The sequence below is a fragment of the Manis pentadactyla genome, chromosome 1 (genome assembly GCF_030020395.1).
Source record: "Manis pentadactyla isolate mManPen7 chromosome 1, mManPen7.hap1, whole genome shotgun sequence".
NCBI lineage: Eukaryota > Metazoa > Chordata > Mammalia > Pholidota > Manidae > Manis > Manis pentadactyla.
The window spans coordinates 102,471,968-102,477,692 of NC_080019.1; positions in this window are offsets into that span (position 1 = coordinate 102,471,968).

The following is a 5,725-nucleotide window of genomic DNA, read 5'->3' on the forward strand; positions in this document are numbered from 1 at the left end:
CAAAGCCTAATTTGGCTACCCCGAAAATGAACTAAGATATGATATGAAAAAGAACTTTCAACATCAGCACTCTCGGGAGGACTCATGCCAGAAGATGATCATCAAAAAAACCCCAACAAAGATCCACGCACTGCCACAGGTGTAGATGCACTCATCCCACCAATTCCTGGACTTGCCATGGGAATGAAGAAGGAGATATCTAAGCTGGCCTGTGCATACAGTAAAACAACAAATTTGACTGGATCTATACGGTTGGAACTCAACCAAGAATTAGGAGAAGTGCAAATTGTAGCACTCCAAAATCTTACAACTACGGACTATTTACTGTTAAAAGAACATATGGGATGTGAATAGTCCCCAGGAATGGGTTGTTTTAATTTATCTGAATTCTCTCAGACTGTTCAAGTTCAGTTGGACATTATCCAGCATATCATAGATAAGTTTTCACAAATGCCTAAGGTGCCTAACTGGTTTTCTTGGTTTCACTGGAGATGGCTGGTAATTACAGGTATGCTTTGGTTACGTAACTGTACTCCTATTATGTTAATGTGTGTGCACAATTTACTTAGTAGTTTAAAAACTATACATGCTGAAGTTACTCTACAAGAACATATGTCAAAGAAATAATCAATCTCCTCAGGTTTTCTTCCACCTGCTACTTCTATACCTTTTCTTCTTCCTAATTACAACCCTTAAATAGAATTCGTGCCATATATCGAATTTACCGAGTATCATAATTCTTCCAAGGGGTAAAGACACCTCAAGACAAATACTGGGCATAGAAGCCACAGGGTATAAATATGCAAAGATGTAAAAAGCTAACCTTTTCAAACAATAAGGCTTCTCTCTCACTTACCAACTTTACATTTCCCTGTATGGCCCTGGAAGATGACTGGTTAGCCAGAGACGGGTAAGATTCCTCAAGGGAGGAACAACCTAAGACAGGCACAGTCGCAGGGGGGCCATCAGGTGAGAAAATGGGGATCAACAGAGGTGAGGCTTAGAACCTACACCCCCCCCGTTCTGAGAGAAATCTTCTGCATACGTGGATGTTTTATTGCCCGTGTCTAGCTTGGATTAACACATAGTCTACAGGCACACACCTGATCATCTACATTTGCTCTCTTACAACACTAAACTATGTTTTCTACCTTTATCTTGTATCTACCTACCACTTCAGCATTTTATTAAAAATAATAATAATAAAGAGAGAAGTGTGGTATCCACATATAAATCAAGTATAAAAATCAAATGAATATTCATATTTGAACTGATTGTTTATAGTTCATAATGTATGAGCAAAACCGAAAGCTTCTGTGATGACTGCCCCTGTAATGTTCACTATGTAACTTATTCACTATGTAAGAATTTGTACTCCATGTAAGAACTTGTTCGTTAAGCTTCAAAAGATTGGAGACTGACGAAAAATACACTTGGGGTGGATTAATGATTATGCATTGAGCATTGACCCCCCTATAGAGAATTTATTGTTGTCAACAACCATTTGATCAATAAATATGAGAGATGCCCTCACACACAAAAAAATAGATATAGATATATATATATATATACACGCACTTCCAATTGTAAAATAAATAAGTAACCAGGATGTGATGTATAGCATAAGGAATATAGTCAAAATATTGTAACAACTTGGTATGGTGATAGCTGGTACCTAGAATTATCATGTATATAAATGTTGAATCACTGTGTTGTACACCTGAAACTAATGTAATACTGTGTGTCAACTACCCTTCAATAAAAAATAAAAAATAATAAAAAATAAAAAGAAAGATAATAACCAAGTGTTAAAGCATGTTGTGATTAGATCTTGAATTAAAAAATACAAATGTAAGAACATTTTTGTAACAAATGGAGGAAATTGAATATATATAACATATGATGTAAAATTATTGTTACTTTTTCAGGTAAGGTGATGGTATTATGTTTATGTAGAAGATATCCTTTTCTTTGGAAGTTCATGAAGAAAATTTTGGAGTTGAAGTATTTTAGTGTCTACAATTTACTTTCAAATGGTTTAACATATATATATACGTAGAGAAAAACTAAAGCCAGTGTGATGAACACTAACAGTTGGAAAATATAGATGATGGTGTAGGGGCGTTTGTTTTAGTATTCTTTCAATTTTTATGTATGTGTGAATTTTTTTCCCCCAAAAAATGGAAGGAAAAAAGATGGAATTCAGGACTATAGGGAGTGGAGTGTGGGCAGTCTGAGTTATTGTCACCAGGTGGTGCTGGTGCTTTTCAAATAAAGCTAAATAAACATGCGGCCCATATATGTTGACAATTGTATGTTTACTTAGGAAAAATTTGGGTTTGTGTGTGTGGCAACACAGATTATAAATCCAGTTTTTAAATTTTGCCTATTTTTACACTTGCTTGCATTATTGTATTTTACATAGTTTTAAAAGGTTCAGCTGTAAATTTTCTTTGTCTCACAATCTGCCACTCTTCTGGTCCCTTTACCTTTCCAGACCCTTATTTCCAGGGCTACCGCAGTAATTTCCTACACGAGATGCTGCTGTGGTCAACTCTGCTAACACAGTAACCTTCTTAAAGCATTTCTTTCTCTTTCACCAGCTCCCCATTTCCATCCAAATAGTTTCTACTCCTCACAAAGTGTTAAAGTTTAATACTAGTCAGATTCCCCAGTGTATCTGTTGTTACTGCCTTGCATTAACCCTTCTTAACAGACACCTCAATTGCTCTCCTTTTAAATATTTTTATGAATGTCACACACTTTCTTGCCCTTGAATGTCAATTTCTTAAACACCCTAGTCAAAAATACTATTCTTCATAATTCTTTCTCTTCATAGTACTTCATAATTTTCTTATTGAACTTACCACATTTTGTAATATGTAAAAATTATGCATGAACACTAAAATACAAGGTAGGCAATTTATCTTTATAGTCTCCACGTTATGTTTAGTACTATATGGCATTCACTGAAGATTAGTGAAATTGAATTCAGTTTTATTCAAAACTAGAGTAGTGGTGAAAGTACTGACCAGTCACTACCAATTGCCAGCCTTATTCTGGCTTTTCATTTCACAGATATGCAAAGAGGAGCCACCATTATGAGAAATCAACCTGGATGAAGGGTGCCCATGGCTTATCAATCCCCACTAACTAAAATATGAATCAACTTGAAGTACCATTCCCATTCAGTTTGCACTGTGTGCCAAAATTCCAGCTTTCACATGTCATTTGGATATTATATACAATGTAGTAAGAATGTAGTAAGAATGCTCAGAAATTTGCTTTAAGTATATTTGGAAGGAAATGTTTATAAAAAATAAAAAATAGAAGCAGTCTAACTACACAATACATATTCTAATATATCCATAGAATGGGTTACTATGGAACCATTAAAGATGGTGCTGGAGAATATTTAATGATGTAGAAAGGGGTCCCCAATGTATTATTATTATTATTATTATTTTATTGTTTTTTTTTTGAAGCAGAGAAAAAGTTTTACTTGAATACACTCCAAGGCAGGAGCAAACTAGAGTCAAGGTAGATAAAGGCAGGTTTATTTTATTATACTCCAAGGCAGGAGTGGGCCAGAGTCAAAATAGACAAAGGCAGACTTCTCACTGTGAGGCTTTTTTTTTTTTGGCTCTCATTTATGTACAATTACATGAACAACATTATGGTTACTAGACTCCCATTATCAAGTCTCCACCACATACCCCATTACAGTCACTGTCCATCAGCATAGTAAGACGCTATAGAATCACTACTTGTCTTCTCTGTATTATACTAACTTCCCTGTGTCCACCCCCTACATTATACGTTCTAATCATAATGCCCCCTTTTCCCCCTTATCCATTCCTTCCCACCCATCCTCCCCAGTCCCTTTCCCATTGGTAACTGTTAGTCCATTCTTGGGTTCTGTGAGTCTGCTGCTGTTCTGTTCCTTCAGGTTTTTCTTTGTTCTTATACTCCACAGATGAGTGAAATCATCTGATACTTGTCTTTCTCTGCCTGGCTTATTTCACTGAGGATAATACCCTCTAGCTCCATCCATGTTGTTGCAAATGGTAGGATTTGTTTTCTTCTTATGGCTGAATAATGTTCCATTGTGTATATGTACCACCTCTTCTTTATCCATTCATCTACTGATGGACACTTAGGTTGCTTCCATATCTTGGCTATTGTAAATAGTGCTGCAATAAACATAGGGGTGCAAATGTCTTTTTGAATCTGGGCCCCTGCATTCTTAGGGTAAATTCCTAGGAGTGGAATTCCTGGGGCAAATGGTATTTCTATTTTTAGTTTTTTGAGGAACCTCCATACTGCTTTTCATAATGGTTACATTATTTTACATTCCCACTAGTAGTGTAGGACCATTCCCCTTTCTCTGTATCCTCGCCAACATTTGTTGTTGTTTGTCTTTTGGATGTTGGCCATCATCCCAGGTGATATCTCACTGTGGTTTTAATTCACATTTCTCTAATGATTAGTGATGTGGAGCATCTTTTCATGTGCCTGTTGGCCATCTGAATTTCTTCTTTGGAGAAGTGTCTGTTCAGCTCCTCTGCCCATTTTTTAATTGGATTATTTGCTTTTTGTTTGTTGAGGTGCATGAGCTCTTTATATAATTTGGATGTCAACCCCTTATTGGATATGTCATTAATGAATATATTCTTCCATACTGTAGGATGTCTTTTTGTTCTATTGATGGTGTCCTTTGCTGTACAGAAGCTTTTTATAGTCCCACTTGTTCACTTTTGCTTTTGTTTCCCTTGCCTAGGGAGATATGTTCATGAAGAAGTTGCTCATGTTTATTTTCAAGAGATTTTTGCCTACATTTTTTTCAAAGAGTTTTATGGTTTCATGACTTACATTCACATCTTTGATCCATTTTGAGTTTACTTTTGTATATGGGGTTAGACAATGGTCCAGTTTCATTCTCCTACATGTAGCTGTCCACTTTTGTCAACACCAGCTGGTGTCATTTCCCCATTTTATATCCATGGCTCCTTTATTGTATATTAATTGACCATATGTGCTTGGGTTCATATCAGGGCTCTTTAGTCTGTTCCATTGGTCTATGGGTCTGTTCTTGTGCCAGTACCAAATTGTCTTGATTACTGTGGTTTTGTAGTAGAGCTTGAAGTCAGGGAGTGTAGTCCTCTCGCTTTATTCTTCTTCCTCATGATTGCTTTGGCTATTCAGGGTCTTTTGTGGTTCCATATGAATTTTAGAACTATTTGCTCTAGTTCATTGAAGAATGCTGTAGTTATTTTGATAGGAATTGCACTGAATCTGTAGATTCTTTAGGCAGGATGGTCATTTTGACAATATTACTTCTTCCTATCCATGAGCATTGAATGTGTTTTCATTTCTTGGTATCTTCTTTAATTTCTCTCATGAGTGTAGTTTTCAGAATATAGGTCTTTTACTTCCTTGGTCAGGTTTATTCCTAGATATTTTATTCTTTTTGATGCAATTTTGAATGGAATTGTTTTTCTGATTTCTCTTTCTGCTAGTTCATCGTTAGTGTATAGGAATGCAACAAATTTCTGTGTATTAATTTTGTATCCCACAACTTTGCTGAATTCAGATATTATATCTAGTAGTTTTGGAGTGGATTCTTTAGGGTTTTTTGTATATAATATCATGTCATGTGCAAACAGGGACATTGTGATTTCTTCCTTACCAATCTGGATGCCTTTTATTTCTTTGTGTTTTCTGA